The following is a 20,018-nucleotide window of genomic DNA, read 5'->3' on the forward strand; positions in this document are numbered from 1 at the left end:
TCCATCGGACATCCTGTGTGTCATGTCCTGTGACCCAGTGAATGCTCAGCACATAAGTGAACCGACAGGAGTGAGTGAAGGGATGGGAGCATCTCATTATTGTGTTGGCTGCACTCTGTCTGATGCCTTGAGATTTGGGGGTTTACAAGTGCGGAGGGTAGAGGTCAGGTCCTCTGTGATCTTCCTGAGTGCCCTGGCCTTACCCATTCCCCCAGCCCCCTCTGGGCAGCCAAGGCCAGGAGCTGGGCTACCGGCTATTGTGCTGATCATTAATCCACCTCACCCAAAGTCCGGGGGTAGGAGCGGCCAGCACAACTGGTTATAGACCCTAGAGTCAGGTCCTTGGAGGAATTCCTCACTGAATGATGTTTTGGACCTTTTATTTTTCTCTATAGCCTTCATCTGAAGAAACAGATTGCCTTAGATACATGAAAGTTGAGGACACCTACTATCCCCATCGAGCCCTGGTGGGGCTGGGAGTGTGCTGTTTGTACAGCCGGTGGGCTCGTGTTGCTTTGGGCATCCCTGTGCCTGAATTCCTGCAGTACACTCGGTGGTAAGGATGGGGGTGCCTGGCAGGGAGGGAAGCGGGTCGGGAGACTGCACAGCTGGGGTGATGTTAACCTGGGGTGAGCGGGAACCTGCTGATGCATGGCATCTCGGTGTAGGGAACTCTCCACACTCAGAGGGGTTCCCACTCCCACCGGGGCCCTTTGATCAGGGTGCTGGGCTGTCAGCACAGCAGGGTCCCTGTGAGGATCATGGTGCCTTCAGGCAGTGGGAAGTGAGGGGTCAGTGGCACCTAATGTGTTTCCTAATCTGCAAAACTGGAATGATGTTAACCATCCCGCAGGTTCGTTGATGGGCTGGGAGACACTAGACAACCAGGAGCTAGAATTCCTCTGTCCGAATTGTTTTCCTTCCTTCCCACTATTTGCTCTCACATGCTCAGTCTCTCTGTCTCTCTCTCTTTCACTTGTAACTTTCTCTCCTGCTCTGGTTTCATTTGATTCCCACCCTCCTCCCAATCCCCAGATGAGTGAAATTAATTTCTGTGTGTCAGTTCCAAATTCCCGGGAAAGATGCTCTGTCCCATCTGGATATGTTGTCCAACCAATCAGTTGCAGCCAGAGGAGAGAGTCCCTCTTTGACCAGTGAGGGGCTCTGCCCAGCCACCCAGCCACCACTGTGGGAGCACATAGCTCTCTGAGGAGGAGGTACTGGCTGTGACTTGGTGTCACTAAGTGTGAATTTATGTCTCCACTTGCCCCACCTTCATCCTCCTAAACAAAGATGAAAATTAAACATTCCTGAGATTTGTGTCATGGAACATTCAGGGTGGGGGCTAAGAGGGCTGGATTCCCTGCTGAGGGTAAGGGGCTGCAGTGACTCCCCAACGAGAGCTTGTGAAGGGAACAACACCAGCCCCACCGGACACTTAGGGCGCTGAGTCTGCGTGACATTGAGCCAGGCTTCTGACCACAGCTCAGGGGTCTGATCCGACTGGTTAGTCTCTGAAACCAACCAGCTTTGGATTCTTCAATCCCTCCATGAGGTTTTACCTGAACCACCAACTTCTGTATCTCTGAAGACAGATGATGAGGACCCTTCACGTAAGGCATTTGCACAGCCCTGTGCGGGAATTTGTGCTGCACGGTCTGCCCGGCGAGCTGACCGAAGTTGGTATTTTACTGATCTTAGAAATAGTCTGGTTTCCTGATGCACTGTTTCACTTAACAAGCAACAGAAGCAACCTCTGTCTGATAAAAGCAAAAAGGGACTTAATGAAAAGATACTGGGAGGTTGCATGGAGTTGCCCAGACCAGAGCCGACCCGGGGGCCGTAGGAGATGTTGGGGAGCCCTAGGCACCAGGCTGGGCAGGGTGTCACCGGGCCCCCTGCTGCCCCAACAGGGACCCCCCTCCTCCTGACCCTCCACCTCAATGCAGGTTCGTGTCCCGGCAGGGCCAGGTCACACTGAAGCCACCAGCACACACCTCAGTAGGGGAGTTGGCCCCGTCTCAGCTAAGGGCGTGCCTGGTGTGGGGAGAGGCCCAGTTAGAGGAAGGCGGTTCCCCTACTGTTCCGAGTTGAGGTGCAAGTCAGTGCCGGTCACTCAGGGGAGCCAGGGTGGTCTGACCTCATTGTGATGACTATGCAGTCTGAGTTCACTTATTACTTTTTAGGTTGGAAGGCCCAAGAGGGAGAAAAATTGGAGGTTCTAGTACTTATTTTAAATTTCCCATGTACCAGGTATAGTAAGCAAGCCACTTGGGACAAGGCCCAGAGCAACCACGTTAATAGGCCACAGAGCAAGTCGTGCAGTCAGGCCCCTGCAGCCCCGAAACCCATGTCCTCATCAGCTCCGTAGTTACCAGTGGATGTTGTAGGGATTTATGGGACTGTGTGCTCCTGTGGGGGCTGGGATGTGTGTGTTTAAATCCACATCTTCAGAAATTCGGCTAGAACCACAGCCACTGATTGTCTGCATGGAGGCAGAGGAGGGGAGGCTTGCAGACTCTAGTCCAGCTTGTGAGGAGCTCAGAAGTTGCTCCTTCTGTCCTTAAAATACCAGAGCTGAGGGAGCTGAAAACCCACTGCTCTTCTTAGATCCACAAGAAAACTGAGGGGGAAAGCTGCTCCCAACCCAGAGAGGCAGCTGGGCAGGCTTAGAAAGTCACAGCTCCCAGGGCAGAACCGTCTTTTGTAAGAACCCCAGGGGCAGGCAGATTTAACAGGTCCCTGAGGCCAGCGGGAGGCTCAGCGTGGGGAAATCTGAGTGTGACAACTCCAGGGGGCCAGTCAGATTGGCCCCCTGCTCTTTTCCATGCATTTTACCTCCAAGAACGTGACCTGTTCTCAGAATGAATGTCAGAGGAAAATTCCTCATGCTTCCTGCCTGGAAAGGAGAAAATAACTCTATTGAAATACACCCAGAACATTCTGTTTCATTGGGGGTAGTTGTTTTTTGTTTTATTTTTTAATGAAAAACTATTTTACCAGAGCCTAACCAACCTGGGAGAAGGGAAATCCCTTCTGTGTCACCCAAATTGGGGTGGGGGGAAAGAGACACACTTGTGGAGGTCACAGCTCAGGGCACAGGCTCAATGAGAACTAATCACAGGACTGCAGATGCCCTGCTCTGTCCCACTCCCCCAACACCTTACCTCCATGACAGTAGGGCCCCTGTGTAATAACAGGAATAAAACTAAAAGAAGTAAATGTCTCAGGAGTGTCTAGGGAAAATCCAAAGACAGCGGGGAGATGAAAACAAGGACACGCAGGCTGATTTAGCCTCTCACACCAATAGCTGTAGCAAACTACACACAGCCCAGCCCCAGTAGATAAACAGACAACCTCACAGAAGAAATTATTTATTTTGGTTCTCTTACCCAGTGCATTCCATGGTGCATCCTCGCCTAGAATTGAGTGGAAGCAAGTCCATCTCAGAAGGGACATAACTGAAGAGGGATGGCTTCCCAGACTCTGATGAGCAGAGAGAGCACCAGCCTGGGTGAGAGCACGGTGAGGGGTGGGGTAGGGGGTGGGCTGCCTTCTTCCCCAAATAAGGAACCTTCCTGAGGCCAGCACAGTAGGAGGGAGGGCCATGGGGTGGAAGCAGACAGACTTCTTCCTGAGAACTGATGGGATGCCTCAAAGGAACCATTCAGGTGCCCAAACTGGGCCCTGGGGGTGGGAGCCAGCCGGTCTGACTCAGAGCCCAGGACTGAGGTGGGAGCACAGCAGGCCGGTCTTACTTGGCCGGATCCATTTCACTTCTCCGAAGCCCTGTGTAAAACATGAAGCGTGGACGGCCTGGTGAGCACAGCTCTGCCCTCAAGACCTGTTTCAACTCCTCTCTTCCCGGAAAACAGCATCTCTAAGCCCGTCCTTGGTGACCTCACAGAGATCACCCAAGTGGCCCAGGCTAGTGACCGGGAACATGTACCTTCCTGCAGGCAACCCCTGACGTCCACTGATGCATCATATACTGGCAAAGAGTGAGTCCCTGTGCATTGGTCTAACAGCTGCCAAAGGCCCAAGAGGTGGTGTGTGGGACATGCAGGGGTGCAGGAGTGTAGGCAGTGCAAAAGTAACTTATGACAGACGTGCAGGGGCTGTGGAGGGCGCAGGCAGTTCAGGGGATGCGGGAGTGGAGGGATGCAGAATTGCAGAGAGTAGCAGGGGTGCAAATGTGCAGGGAGTGTAGGGATGCAGGGAGGTGCTCAGGAACGTGGCCAGGATTAGAAGGCAAGTGCACATCCTTGCAGTCAGCCTGACCCCGGGAGGCTAGTACTGCTTTGGGGCGGCGGCGGCGGCGGCGGCGGCGGTTGGGAGGCTGCCTGGGCAAGCCGGTAGATTTCTTCTCTTCCCTGCAGCCTGGCCTGGGGTGGGGCTTGGCCGCCAGAGATTCGCCAGCTTTTGGACTCCAGGTAAGCTTGCTCCTGGGAGGTGGGGCGGTTAGGTCAGGGGGCGGCGGCAGCGACAGAGGGGCGGAGCGGGGCTGCCCCTGGCGAACTGTTGGAATAGCTGCCTTGTCCGGGCTGCCGGGCCTGGGAGCGGCCTCTGCTTCCCCAGGTCGCTGGACACGCCTGCCCCCTCAGCTTGCTGAGTGAGGAGCGGAGGCGGTGTCGTTAAGCTGCGGGGCCCACGGGGGTAGGGGGGCTGCCGCACGGAAGCCGGTCAATTCGCTCCGCTCTCCCCGGCGGCGGAGCCAGGGGCGGCTTCTTCTGCCCTAGAGGCGGGACGCGGGTCTCCAGGTGAGCTTGCTCCTGGGAGGCGGCGGCGGCGGCGGCAGGGGGAGGGGATGTGTTCCAGGGAGCTGCTCCATTTCTTCTCTCCCCCGCGGCCTGGCCTGGGGGCGACCTCTGCCGCTGGAGACTTGCCTGAGATCCGACTCCAGGTGAGCTTGCTCCTGGGAGATGGGTGCGGTGCGGTCAGGTGGCCGGTAAGGTGGTGGCTGAGGGCATAGGGAGGCTGCCCCGGAGGAGCTTGTGGATTAGCTCCCTGTCTGCACTGCATGGCCTGAAGGCGGCCTCTGCTGCGCCAGGTCCCGGGACACCCCTGTCCCACTTTGTCTGCTGGGGGCGGGAGGCAGTGTAATAAGGGTGCAGGGGTGGCGGTTGTCGGGAGGCTGCAGCGGGGGAGTGGGCCCGTTTGCTCCCATCTTCCCCGCGGCTTGTCCTGGGGGCGGTCGCTGTTGCCCTGGGTTACGAGACACGTGTATCCTAGTCGGCCTGACCCCGGGAGTTGGACTTGGTACGTTGGGGGTGGTGGCAGCAGCGGCAGGTTTTCCCATGTAGCTTGTCCATTTGCTCCCACTTCCCCCCATGGTTTGCCCTGGGGTCGGTCCCTGTTGTCCCAAGTTCGCCGGACGTCCATCTCCAGGTCAGCCTGCTCCCTAGAGGAGGCCACTTTCAAGTCAGGGGCAAGAGTGGTGGCTGCTGCGGGGGTAGGGGCTGCCTTGGGGAGCTGGTGGATTGGCTCCCGTCTCCCTGATGGCCTGGTGTGGGAGTGGCCTCTCCTGCCCCAGATCACCAGACACACCTGTCCCACTCAGCCTGCTGGGGGAGGGGCGCCCTGGGCGGTGCCTTGAAGGTGCGTGGGTGGCGACGGCGGGGGTAGAAGACATGCAGCGCGGAGCCTGTCAATTTGCTCTCCTCGTCCCCGCGGCCAATCCTGGGGGCGTCCTCTGCTGCCCAAGAAGCCGGATGCCCGTCTCCAGGTCAGCTTGCTCCTGGGAGACGGGCTCGATGCGGTCGAGGGGCAGAGGCAGCTGCGACGGCCGGCTGCCCCGCCTAATGGGGCCACTTCTTCTCCTCTCCCCTGACCTGGCCTGGGGACGGCCTCTCCCGCGCAAGATTCGCCTGACACCCCACACCCGGTTTGGTTGCTCCTGGGAGGTGGGCGCAGTGAGATCAGGGGGTGGAGAGGACAGGGGGCTGCCCCTGGCAAGCTGGAGGATAAGCTCCCATCTCTCTGGAGGCCTGACGTGGGGGCGGCCTCTGCTGCCCCTCATTCCCAGGTCACACTTCTCCGGGTCATATTTCCCCGGGGTTGCAGTATGGTGCGGGGGCATCGATGTGTTGGCGGGGGTATGGAGCCTGCCGCTTGGGAGCTGGTGGTTTAGCTCCCATCTCTTCCGCAGCTTGGCCTGAGGGCAGCCTCTGTTGCCCCAGGTCGCAAAGCAGTTTCCCTGACAGCTTAGCCACCGGAGGTGGGCAGGATGGGCTGATGGGGTTGAGGCAGCCGCCAAGGCAGCGACAGAGGGGGCTGTCCCTGGCCAGCTGGTCAATTTGTTCCCATCTCAACATTTGCTGCCCCAGTTTCACAGAACTCCCTTCTCCAGTTTATTCTTCTCCTGGGAGGTGGGCGCAGTGCATGCAGCCCAAGGTCTGGGCTTTCCCCTGGGGAGGGGCAGAACTCTCTTTTTCTCCTTTGTCTTTATTCTTCAGCGAAGTGGTTACTGGACGCAATTCTTAATTCTGAGAATGTGTAGCCTGTGTTACGGAAGAGCTGCTGGACAGTGAGTTTTCTGGGTGGATTTTCACACCAGCTGATGTGAAAGCTATTACTCAGAGCTTCTTAGTCTGGAGTTGGCGGTGGCCCCGCAATCCTCACCATGCTTTTTAAAAATGTGTTACTCCCCTCTTTTTCCTAGGTGACATTTTAGGTTATTGGGTCACAGATTACTGGCACACTCATCCCTGTTCTCAAACATCTTTTAAACTTGGGTGAAGTGATAAGTAGGGGAAGATGATTTACTGAAAGGTAAGAATACTTAAATTCGCATTAAAGCTACATTCTGTCAATCTTTCTCAAATGATTTTTCTCTGATTCTAAATCCACGACCTAGTGAATGTTGTACTCCTGTGTAAATCATTGATCTTCACATCACATTTCTTGAGTGGTCAACGAGATTTGTTAATTAGATTATTCCTGAAAGGAAAAGTTCAGGCTTTTCAGAATTCCTTGTCTGATGTCACCCAGGCAGTCACAGTAGAAGACAGAGCTGATATAAAAATCCCTCAGCTGCCTGAACTGCAAAGCTTCTGGGATTACTGATCCCTGAAATACAGGTGACTCTTGATGGTAATCTGGGGGATGGTTTATATGATCAGATTCTTCCAGTCCTATAAATGGGTTCCATGGCCCCAGCCCCGGGAGAACTGGTCATAAGGGCCATATCGTGAGGGGTGGGATGGAAAGGCAAGGTGTAAGAGCTGGAATCACTGAGTTTCCACACTCACTAAACACAGACTCCAGAGCCTAATTGTTGTCAGATTCTCTTCTGGATTTGAGAGTGTGTTCATACATGATTCTTGCCCTTCTGGAGTCACTGCCTGGGTGGAAGTAACCTTTACATAGATCTGTGGAGGATGACAATTAAGTAGATGGGCTGTTATGGTTCTCAGAGTGCCCAGGCTTGCTCTTCCAGGCACTCGTGGGACTAACGAGAGTCATGTTATTCACTCATTCACCGATTTATTACCCTTGAATTGATCACTCGTCCCACAGTAAGTGAAACAAGGGATCAGGAAGCTGAGTTTTGTCCCCTCTCCTATCACTGATTGTATCTGTCAGTCGGGCGCCCTTATGTATTGTGAAATGGTGGTATTTCGTGCCCAATGGGGCAGTACTGTCAGTTCTGAAAATCAGGGTAGACACATGTGTAGGACAGCACCCTGACACACATGGCACTCCCCCACCCCGTGAGACAGCATTGTCGATGCTCAGGTGACCCGATGTAGACCGCGGTGCTAAACCTGAGCATGTTTAGTGATCCTGGTGGCTATGAAAATACAGACTACCAGTCGCTACCTCTGGAGACTCTGAGGGTGTGCACCCCAGAATACTGCATTTTAAGAAGCACTTTAACTAATTCTGATGAAGAGATCTGAGTGTCCCACTGAGAAACACTGGTGTGCGAGGCACCAATATTGAGGATTCTCAGGGAACGATGTCTTTTCAGGATGGTCCAAGGGCCCTCACTTGAGACTTTTGCCTTGGGTTTAATTGTATGTGTTCAGAAGAGATGTCTTTCACTTCCAGTGCTTGTCGGCATGCTCTGTGCAGGGATTTGCTCTCAGTAGATGGCAAAAACTATGATTCTTCAGGTCACCGATCTACAGTGTGAACGATATTTTATTTTGGTTTTCTTTATAGCAATGCAGAGTCTCCCGAGAAGAGATTCAGACTGAACAGCTTTGTGTCAGACTTTGGAAGACTGCTGCTGCCCAAGGTGTTCTCTGGCAGCGCAATGAACGAATCTAGGCCCCTCTTTCACTGCTACATCAATGAAGTGGACCACTTGGACAAGGCCAAACCTGGTATCCCTACCATAGCCCTTTACAGTGATATTCGGCTACAGGAAGTCATCAGATGCAGCTGTTGGCCAGAGGAGGAGCCGAACAGACTCATGAAATGTGACATCCCCAACTTCATCAACACGGACCAGAACTCTTCCTTTGGAGAAGATGATCTCCTGATTTTGTAACTACCGATTGTTCTAGAAAGTAAGCCAGTTGCCCAGAACTCACACAAAGACTTGAATTGAGAAACGTGCTTTGTCAGGTATCTTTCTGAAGATGTGAAGTCTGTCTTTGTATGGCAGGAAATCCCCTTTCACAAAACTGGATGTGTTTGTGTCTGAGAGAGGGAAATGGAGACAGACAGAAATCGAAGAAGCAGAAGAGAGCCCCCTCAGAAGAGAGCTAGTTCAGGTGAGTTTTTGTGCCTTTAATAAACATTTGGGGTTTTGAGGGGAACAAAGTATTTACACTGTCTTATTCTCCTCGTTGGAAACCTTGGCCCCGTCCTCAGTGTCAGCGGCCTTGAACGGGGGTTGCACGCTGCGTTTCATCTGGCGCTGCCACTTCCACGCTCTGCCTTTAGCACGTTGCTTTGCCAGTCAGGGTTGTTACCATTTTAACTGTAAGGTGAGGAGTCTAGAGTAGATGATCCACCCCAGCTCTGCTGTTTTGCAAATTTCTGATTTCGTATTCGGATGAGGCTGGGATACACCCAGAGCACTATAAACCAGGCCCTACCTCCTGCCTATTGCTGGGGCATCCCTCAGGTCTGTGCCTTCTACTCAACCCTTTACTGAGCCCAGCTTTTGTCAGGAGCCCAAGTGCCTAATGGGATGACAGGGGACTTGTCTTTCGTGGTCACTGTGGCCAAGAATTCTATTGGTTGTGCTGAAACAACTCTTTTGTGATCCTCCACCCACCCTTGCTCACACCTAAGGACAGCCCTATGGTTCCTTTCCTAGGATGAGGATCAATCCATGGTGCATTTTATGACAATCCTGTCCCCAGGAATGCACAGAAGTTTATCAGCTGAGTGAGGGGAGGTGCCTCTGTGTCCTTGTATCTCTGCTCACAGTTCCCTGCCACTGGCTACTGAACAAGAAAAGTGCTATTCACCATGCTGTGTGTTTTGCAAATGTGTAGGTGATGGTCTTGTGGCTCGTGTGTGGGCTTTGATTTGGGATGGTGAAGGGCTTATGTATACCTCATCAACATGTATTCGAGGTGGCCTGGTGCCACACAGATTTGATTCATGAAGGCATCAAGCCTGCACACTGGTTTGGAAACAACTTGGTTTTGATCATTCACACTGCATGCATGACTCGCTGCTAATCTGTGGGTGATTTTTTCATTTTAGATTTATTCACCCCGTGTCTTGCTTAAGCTGATAAATACATTTATTTCACCAGAATATTCTCTGATTCTTTGTTTTCACACATCCAGTTTTTTCAATTCCTTTAAAAATGATTCTGTGTTTATAATGCCTCCTAATTTCTATCATCTCTATGTTCCCAGTGGCCTGAGCCATGCACCAGATTTGATTCCGGAACTGTTCCACCAAAAGAAATCCCTTCGCCGTTATATCTTTTGAGGAAAATATTATTCTTTAAGGCTCTAACAGTAAATCGTAGAACAAAGCATGGAACATTTCTTGTAGTTAATATATGTTCGTGCGAAAAGAAATGATATTTTCATTAAACAATGTTGATTTTAATAACTTTTACAAATGTGAATATTGTTATTCATAATTTAAGTAACCAGATAAAATCACAGTTATTTATTATGAAGATTGAAAACTATTTTCATGGTCTCTTAATTAGAAGTAGTTTTATTAGAAGACTGAAGGGTATTTAAAAGATGGAAAAATACCCATGATGACAGCATCATTTTTATTAACTAAATATCAAGAACTCTGCAGGGTTAAGATTTAACCCTCTGCAAGCTGCCAAGTTAGCATGAGGTAGTTTGTGGATGCTTCAAGAAGACAGGACACTCCCCCAGGATCAGAGTCAAAGGACTTCCTGCCAGCACTGCAGGCAGCCTGTGGTTCATGTTCATGTTGGTTTCTGAGTTCCTTTCCTATTGCTGTTGTAACAAAGGACCACAGACTCAGTGGCTTAAAGCAATACACATTCATCTTCTCACTGTTCTAGGGTGCAGAAGTGCAAAGTCAATGTCAGTGGGCTAAAACCAAAGTGTGGACAAGGCTAAGTTCCACACCGAGGCTCTTGGGAGGGATTCGTCTTCCTACCTTTCCCAGCTTGCAGAGGTGCTCACACTCCTTGGCCTAGGACCCTGTGTCACTGTGACCTCTGCTGCCACTTTACATCTCTGTCTCTGACTATATAGATATAGAGGAAGAGTCTTCTACATCTGGTATGGACCCTTTTTCCTAAATGGACATTGTATCCCTATTTATGTGCAGATGAAAACCACTTCCCTCCAGGGTTCAGTGGCATCAGCTCACAAGGTGACCACTCTGGGCTTTAAGTGTCCTCTTTGTATTGTCACCTGGGAACTTCTCTCTCCATAGTTAGCTCTGTGTTACTTTGTTGTTGTATTTTACCCGGCATTACTGAAAGTTTTCTTAAAAGGGATCCTAATTAGCTCTGTTTACCTGTTTCCAGAGCTGAAAGCTTCAGTTCTAGAGTATCTGATTGATTTTTCTTAAAAATACATTCCAGTGTATTTCCCTGGTGAAAGTCTTTACCCTGTTATCTATTCTCCCATCATTTCCTTATTTTCTTGAATATATTTAAAGTATTGTATAGCCTTTATTGGTAACTCTGATTCCTACATCACCTGGGGGTTGGCATCCTTTGTCTAATTCTTCTTATTCTCATAGTATCTGTCATACAGTCTGGACATGTTGCATGTCAAGAAATTCTTTATTACATGGTAGACATTGCAAATGAAAAATGCATATGTTATCTTCCGTGAGAGGTTTTCTACCTTCCGGTTAGGCAGACAGGGTGAGGGACTCATCATGTCACTCCAATAAGGTGCTGAGGTGGATCAGGACTAAAGTGCCTTTTTTCTTAAAACAGCTTTGAGGTATACTTGGCAAAATAATTTTCACACGTTTAAAGTGTACAGCTTAATACGTTTTGATGTAAGTATACCCCAAAGAAACCATGACCACACTCAAGACAGTGAACATACCCATCACCCACAAAGCTTCTCTTCTGCCTTTTGTTGTCCCTCCCTCCGTCCCCGTCTCTTCCCCTGGAAACCATTGAACTGCTTTCTATCACAACATATTGGTTTGCATTTTCAATATCTTTATATGAATGGATTCATGAAGTATCTACTCTATGTTGTGTGACTTCTTTCATTCAGTGTAATTATTTTGAGAGTCATCTGTGTTGCTGTATTAATAGCTTATTTGTCTTATAGCAGAGTATTGTTTAGTGCTGAGTTTTACTGAATAGTTTATTGTGAGCAGTGTTTGGATAGACCATCATTTCTTTCTGCGTTTACTTCTTGATGGATGCATGGGTTATTTACAACTTGAGCTATTATAAATAAATTTGCAGTGAATATTTGGTTACAAGTCTTTGTATGCTTTTCTTTTCTAAAGCACCAGATGAGGAATATCTGGGTTATATGGTAGATAGGTGTTTAAATTTCTTAAAGAAAGTGTTAAAGACTTTTCCAAAATGGTTGTACTATTATAAATTCCACATGGTGTGTATCAGTTCTGGTTGCTCTACTTTCTTGCCAGCACTTTTTAAGGTCGATCTTTCTAATCGTATTCCTTCTAGTATGTATGTGAACTAGTATCTCACTGTGGTATTTAAAAGCATTTCTCTAATGACTAATGACATCTTTAATTAGCATCTTTTCATCTGCTTATTATCCATCTGGATATCTTTACTGAAGTGTATTTTCTGGTCTCATTCATTCATTCAGGTGTTTGCATTATTATTGAATTTTGAGACCTCTTTATTCTGGATCAGATACAAAGAGAGACCTTTATCAGATATATGATCTGCAAATAGCTTCTGTCTATGGCTTGCTTTTCATTTGCTTAGCAGTGTTTAGAAGAGCTTTGAAGAGTCTTCATGTTGATAACGTTCACTCTACCAGTTACTTTTTAAAATACATTATACTTTTGGTGTCATAACAAAGATATATTTGCCAAACCCAAGGTCATAAAGCTTCAGCGTATGCTTTTTCTCCTCGCTGTCTTATAGTTTTAGATTTCCTATTAAGATCTATGATCCATTTTAAGTTAAATATTGTATATTTTGTGAGGTGTGGATCAAAGTTCATTTCTTTTTTTTGCGTATCACTATCTAATTGTTCCAGCACTACATGTTGAAAAGATCCTTTCTCCACTGCATGCTTTTTGAGAATCAATTGTCTATATAAGTTTTGGTTTAGTTCTGAACATTCTATTGTGTTCCATTATTCTATTTTCCTGTTTTACACCAACACCATACTTTCTGATTACTGAAGCTTTATATAAAAGTGTCTGAAAATCAGATAGTGCAAGTCTTCCAGCTTTGTTTTTCTTGTTCAAAGTTGTTTTGAATATTTGGGATCCTTTGAATTTTTATGTGAATTTTGGAATCAGTTTTTAAATACCTTACATCTTGTTCTGCCAAAATTCCACCCATGTCTTTGGCCATCTCCAAAGCCACATTTTCTGAAGAAGTCTCTCTAGATCCCAGATGAAAGGAATTTCTCTTTCGTCTGTGCTCCAATCATATTTGATATTATTTGATTACCTTTATTCATATTTGGCTGTATGTACTTCTCTGATCTTTCCAGCCATATAGTAAATCTCAAAAGATTAGGAATCTTGACTTGGTTCCCTCTGTCTGCTGAGAAATTAATTCTATGCTTTGCAGGAGTGAGCCCTGCAGCAAGAGGTGTCTGCAGCACACATCTAGCTCATTACTTGCATATTGTCAAGGAATCCTACAGATTTAGAATTGTTTATTGATTGTTGTCTCCAAGACGGCTCAGTGTTTTTTATTTCTATTGCAACTGCGGCAGTTTCAAAGAACAGTGGACTAATTATTTTCCAAATATCAAATCATACTCTAATTGTGTTGTCACGCAAATTATGTGCTGCTGTGTCTTAACATCCTGCTTAGTGTTCACAGGCTCCTTCACTCATGGAACTTTTGGGAGAATGTCATATCCTTAGAGAAAGTAATGCTGTCTTTGGCGACCTGAGCAGCAGTATCTGAACTCACTCCTGCTGCTTTTCCTGTGTCCTCTCTAGCCTTCCTCCAGCCCTCCATGGGGGGCCCTACATTTCTGCCTTGGAAAAGCCTGTTGCTTCTCCGGAAGACTTCCCTATGAAAGATAATCATGTCCTTCTTTTGGGGACATTCAGTCCAGAGACCTGACAGCAGGGGAAAATGTTTAGCCTGCTTTTGGTAGAACCTTAATTCTTCCATACTTATTAGAAGCAAGTCCAATGAGGAAACTGTTCTGGCATCTAACAAATCAGCATAAATGTCTGATAAGGCAGATCAGCTTCCCCATCCCATTCAGGGGTCATGTTGATGTGACACTCCCCTTGGCTAACATTTTCTCCTGTGAGCAACCTAAAGTTCAAGACGTTATGAATGGCTTTTTTTTCTTCCTTAGTCTTTCCACATTCACTGTGTTTCATGAGGTTATATGAATCCTGCTTATTTTCAGCACAGTACTAAGCTTTTTAAAAGGATCATGTGTTTAAAAGGCTAGTGGACAATTTTTTAGAAGACAGAAATCCTCAGATTTTGGTCCTAGAGTTGAATCTTGGTTAGTGATGAACGAAAATTCCCGTTAAAATTTTAAATTCAGTGATATAAAGTTTTAAAAATAGTTAAATATTAGTCAATTTCATTAAACACTATAGCAGTTATTTACTTTTAAGCCTGTTTCTGGGGTAACTTTGCAATGATTCCCTCCCTTTATTGATTCCCTCTTTATCAAATCCTTGAGAGTCCCCTGTCGTCATTGTCAGTATCATCATCATCATCATCATGGAACTGATTCCTCTGGAAGATTTTAGGAAAATAAAGAGATGGACAGGGTTATGTGTAGGTCAGTGTGTACATATACAATAAGAACAGCTGTCAGACATTAGATGCAAGATACCCATTTCATTTAGAGAAGAATGTGGTCATGAAATCCTGATGTGGTGAATGAAGGAAGCAGTAGGAACAGGATAGTCAGTGGAAAGGAGAAGGAATTGAGTGAAGTGAGGAGCATAGATCCTTGGTTAGGTGATCAGCACATTGGTGAGAATGAGGGGAGTGTGATGGCAGAATCATGTCCCTCCCCGGCCACAGGGTAGCCACCTGTGACATATTACTGTACATGGCAAAAGGGATGACAGATATTTCAGAACAAAAATCTTAGAGGATTTCTGTTTTCTAAATTGTCTATTAGTTAGCCTTTTAAATCCATAGTACATTATTAAAGACTAGTGCAGGGGCACAAATAAAAAGGATTCATATAATCTCACCAGACATACTGAATGTAGAAAGATAAGGAAGAAAGACAAAAAGTCACTTATAAGTGCCTTCAACCATAAATTGCTCATGAGAGGAAATATTACACAATGTGAATGTCACGGCCACATACATACTGCCTGAGTGGGATGGGACAAGGGGATCCTGAGATAAGACAATAGGGTGAGTAGCCTGGATTGTCCAGGTGGGCCGAATGTAATCCCAGGGGTACTTAAAATGGAGTATATTTCCCAGCTGAGTTTAAAATCAGAGGGAGGTGTAGCCATGGAGCAATGTTCAGAAAGGCTGCTGGCCATGAAAATGGAGGAAGTTGATGGGCACAAACTAAGGAAGGTGGGTGACCTCTGTAAACTGGAAAAAAAAAAACAAAACAAGGAAACATTCTCTTCTAGACCCTCTAGAAGGAAGGAACCCTGCTGGTAACTTGAATTTAGCCCAAGGAGAACTGTGTTGGATCTCTGACCTCCACAGCCATAAGCTGATAATTCTGTGCTAGTTTAAGCTATTAAGCTAATGGAAATTTGTTACAGTGGAAATAGGAAAATAACATAGTGAGCGGTAGTGTAAGGGATTAAAGGTCTAGGATGGGGTGTGGATAGAATTCTGACATTTACCACTAAAATCAACCAGGTGAACTGGGAAGGTGTTTTAAGGAAGACCTACCTGGCAGGGCTGTCAAGCAGACTGGAACGAGCGGAGCCTTGGAGTTAGAGGAATCAATTAAATCTCTACCAGAAAAATAAGGAATAAAATATAACAGGGCTTCAGTGTTAGTGGATGTAGGAATGGAAATGGGCAGAGAGATATAAACATTATTTTGAAATTAGCTACAGGTTTGATGACTGCATGTTGGGGAGAGTTAGCCGATGTGTGGACTGAATGTTTGCATCCCCTCAAAATCCATATGTCGAAACCCCATCTCCCAGGGTGATGGTATTGGGAGGCGGGGTCTTTCGGAGGTGATTAGTAGGATAAAATGAGGTCATGAGTGTAGAGCCCTCATGAATGGTATTAGAGTTCTTATACAGGGCCCCAGAGTGCTTGTTTCTCTCTGCTCTCTGGCCCATGAATATAGTGGGAAGACAGTCATCTTTGAGCTGGCAATCCTCTCCCAAATACATTGACCTTGAAAGCCTCAGCCTCCAAACCGTAAGGAATATGCTGGTTGTTTAAGCCACCCGACCCACGGTAATTTGTTACAGCATCCCAGACTGACGAAGACAGTGGAGGATAACACTGAGTTTGGCACTGATTGCCTGCAGAATGCTGAAACCCAGGGAAGTGGGCAGCACAGACGTTTACTCATTTAATCCTGCCAACACAGTCGGGGATAAAGTCTACATATTCCTCGCTATTTGAAAGATAAGGAAAAAGAGGCACAAATAATAACAATGACAATGACAACAACAACAACAACAATAATTTGTCCAAGATTAACACAGAACTCCATGGAGGGAGAGTGAGAATTTATACTTATGCAGGCTGGCCCTAGAGTCCCTGCACATAACTACTAAGTCAGACCATCTTGCTTATGTGGATCAGTTGTTTTCAACTGTGATATGAGGGTACTGTGTCCAGTAACTTATAATTTCAAAATACCTCACTGTAAGTGAAACATTAGTCGCAGGCATTACAAACTACCGAAAGCAAGACATACAAAAATAACTTGTTAGGGCAAGATAACCAATAATGTTTTTAACTATTATACCTGCTGACCCTTTGCAATAAAATGTTTATTTATAATTCTGTCTGGCTACAGAATAACATCATACTCCTGCATGTGGCTGGTGGCTCCCATGTTGGACAGCACGGGCCTAGAGAATTTAAATGACTTGCCCAGCCTCGCCCAGGAAGCTCGTGGTGGGATCAGAGCTATAGTCTGGGACTTTTCCTTCCTATCCAACAAGTCCCTCATGGAAGTTTAGAAGCTTCTCCTTTGGTGCCCAGCTGTCTATCTGTACTTATGACATCTTGTCAGGTGCCCCGGCCTGCTTCTGAACATCAGCCAGAACCCACTTCTGCTCTTTTTTGGCCAGGTAATACCTTCTAGCAACTTCCATTGCCTTCTTGGCATCAGTTCTTACCTGGAAGGGTAGTAGCTAGAGATGGAAATGTGTCCACATGACAGGTTTTTCATAAATATAGTAGGAGTGGTCAAGAGAAGAAAACGTCAGGAAGACGAGTGGAAGCAGGTCATTTAATATACAAAATGCATACTTTCAATGTATGTTTGTGTTTCTGAGTCCAGGCTTGTTCTACTCGTGCATTACAGGCCAACACATCAGGAGACCAGGTTTTGGGGCAAGAAATAGTGGCTTTAATTTGTAAAGCCAGCTGAGAAGATGGTAGACCAATGTCCTGGAGAACCATCACCCCAAGTCAGAATTCAGGCTCTTCTTATATTAAAAAGGGGAAGCGGGAATGCTTGGTTGTTGCAAACTTGGTGTATGAATTCTTATTTGTTAGAATCCTTGGTTCTTGCAGCTCTTCACCTGGGTCAGATCCGTGTAAACCTCCAACAAACAAATGTTATTTTCTATTCTGTATCTTGTTATCTTTATACGAATGGAAAAGTGTTAATATCCTTCAAAGTCAGAGCCTTGAGAATAGTGTCTCCTGTATATTTCAGGGTTTAGGCAACATTGTTTCACAAAAGGTGCAGAAACAACAAGACTAAGCCTAGGAAACAGGGTACAGGTTTAAAGTCAAAGGAACAGATCTAATATGGAGTCAGATTTGTTCTTTCCTATTTCAGTAGTGCCATGGAGAAGGCACTTTGGGCAGCTTTCTGTAGGGTCCTGGAGGCTTTCTCTCTCAGTCTCTGTGCGCCTCTATTGAAAACCGGTCATTGCTATCTGGCCTGCTGGAAAAGCACTCCGCCTCTTTTGCCATGAAGATGTGTTCTGTTTATAACTAATCTCTACTCCTTGGAAAACAACTCAATAAAAACTCAGTTGGTTTTCCACCAGCCCTGGGCAGGGCTGAGGGATAGCATGGTATTATTTTATTAAAAAAATATATAAAAGCAGTCTTAAAACAGCACTGGGCACATAGGAGAGAGACAATCAATGCTTCCTGGCTTAAATCAAAAGTGATGACTCAGTGAGTCCATGGCTGCTGTATTTGGTGAGCTAGTTACTCCTTTGCTCCATTACACTTTTATTTTAACTGAAAAAGAAATATATGCATATGGATAAAAAAATTCAAACAGAGTGAAAAATACTCAAGTGAAAGAAGTTATCCCTCATCCTCTGTTCTTACACGCCTCCCTTGAGATGCCACTGATTACAATCCTTTGTGTGCTTTTCCAGATATGCTATGCACATTCCCACAAATGTATGTAAATTCATTTAAAGTTTTACTTATTTTTAACTTAAAGGGATTTAAATCCTCAAGTGGCTTCTGCCACGGTAATAGAAAAGAACAAATCTAACTCCATATTAGATATGTTCCTTTGACTTAAACCCTGTGCTCTGTCTCCAAGGCTTCATCTTGCTTGCAAAACAATGTTGCCTAGAGCCTAAAATATACAGGAGAGCCTATTCTGATGGCTTTGATCTTTAAGGGTATTTAACACTTTTCCAATCATATAAAGATAACAAGTTGCAGAATAGAAAATAACGTTTGTTTTGTTGCAGGTTTACAGGGATCTGACCCAGGCAGATAGCTGCAAGAACAAAGGATCCTAACAAGAAGGAATTCCTTCACCAAGAAATTTGCAAAAACCAAGCACATAGGAAAGGAGCCTGAATTCTGACCTGGGGAGATGGTTTCCCAGGACATTAGTTTGTCATCTAGGTCTACAGGAACTATCTATTCCATGCCCCAACAACTGGTCTCCCAACTTACTGGCCTGTCCTGCACTGAGGAGAATGAATTTGGACTCAGTAACACTTCTACTTACCTAGCAAGCTGGGCACTGGAACTGAGGGCAGCTCTCCCACACACAGGGGCCTACTGTGAGCCCTTGATTATTCCCCAAGGTTGTGGTGTGGTTTACCCAGGAGGGATGGGGACTATGCACCAACACTCAGGCAGTCTGCTCCTTCTGGGGCTCTGACATTTTACCTCCCGCTCCCTGCCAGCCCAACACTTGGGACAGTGAAGCTAAGGCAGAGATCCTGCCTCCCTGTTTCCCAGCGTGTAAAACGGGAATGTGTACTCTTCCCAAGGTAGTTCTGAGCGACACCTGCGGGTGCTTGGTTCCCGGAGCAACAGTAAACCCAGCTCCTTGTGGGGGCAATGGGTGTGATACCCGTAGGTTTTCTGCAGAGACCTTAGCTGGAGGGCTGGGCCAGGGGCGTAAAATATGAACTGTGGGCATTGAAGGGTTAAAGAAGGGTGCATAGGCAGGACTGCTGCCTCCTTTGTGGTGCCCCCAGAGGTAAAACGCTTTCTCCCCATCTCTGCAACTCCCCTCCCAATTCCAGATACCTGCCTTCTCTCTGCTCCTCCTGTCCATCTGTCTCCCTCCACTTTTCCCCTCCTCCCCTCCTCCTCCCTTATTCTCCCTCCCTCGGTTCCCCACCTTCTCTCTCAGGATCCAGAGCGGATCACTGGCCCTCCTGTGCATGCGCAGTCGCTGCCAGCTGGACCGCGGGTTGGAAGCTCCAGCTCTGAGCGGAGGATCGGCCCTAAAGGCTTCACAGCCCTGTTGCCCAGTAGGCCTTTGGCTCCTGCCTGGGGCCGGGGCCTCTGGCTGTGGAAGTGCAAGGTGGGGGAATCTCGGGAAAGGGGTCAGGCGGCTGCGGGAGGGCGGTCGGCTTGTCACAGCCCCCCAGGGCGCCAGTCAGCGTGTGTTCTGCTGAATTGCTCGGGCCAGGCCCCTCTGCCCGCGCCACCTGCCCCAGCGCCCCGGTCACAGCTGCCCAGGGCCAGGTGTGCACCTGCCGCCTCTTGGCTCAGCCGGGATCCCCTCAGTCCGCGGCCGGCGTCAACTTCCCCTCTCCCGCCCGCAAGTCCTCTCCTCCCGGGCTTCCTCCCCTCGGCCGCCGGCCCGTCCCCACCACTGGGCGGGATGATGCGTCCCGGGCGGGCGGGGTCTGCGGACCCGGACGGGGGCGGGCGCCTGGGGCTGGGGCTGGGGCTGGGGCTGGCCTCTGAGCGGGGCTGCAGCCCTCATCCCCCACCCCGCTCTCCCTGCCCCGCGACCCCGGGGCTGCCTTCCTCTCCCTTTCCCGCTCCCTGAGGTACAGATCAGCGGCGTGGGCCCTGCTCTCCCAGCTAA

At 47.9% G+C, this 20,018-nt stretch overlaps 1 long non-coding RNA gene across 1 annotated transcript; it reads left to right on the top strand.

The window, feature by feature from the left end:
- Positions 1-410: 410 nt before the first annotated feature.
- LOC140694460 (uncharacterized) lies at positions 411-4,509 on the top strand. The gene is made up of 4 exons (XR_012070101.1): positions 411-556; positions 3,397-3,514; positions 3,960-4,001; positions 4,380-4,509. It is a non-coding gene; the product is annotated as an uncharacterized lncRNA (long non-coding RNA).
- Positions 4,510-20,018: the final 15,509 nt, after the last annotated feature.

This window comes from Vicugna pacos, unplaced genomic scaffold (genome assembly GCF_048564905.1).
Source record: "Vicugna pacos unplaced genomic scaffold, VicPac4 scaffold_21, whole genome shotgun sequence".
NCBI classification, from domain to species: domain Eukaryota; kingdom Metazoa; phylum Chordata; class Mammalia; order Artiodactyla; family Camelidae; genus Vicugna; species Vicugna pacos.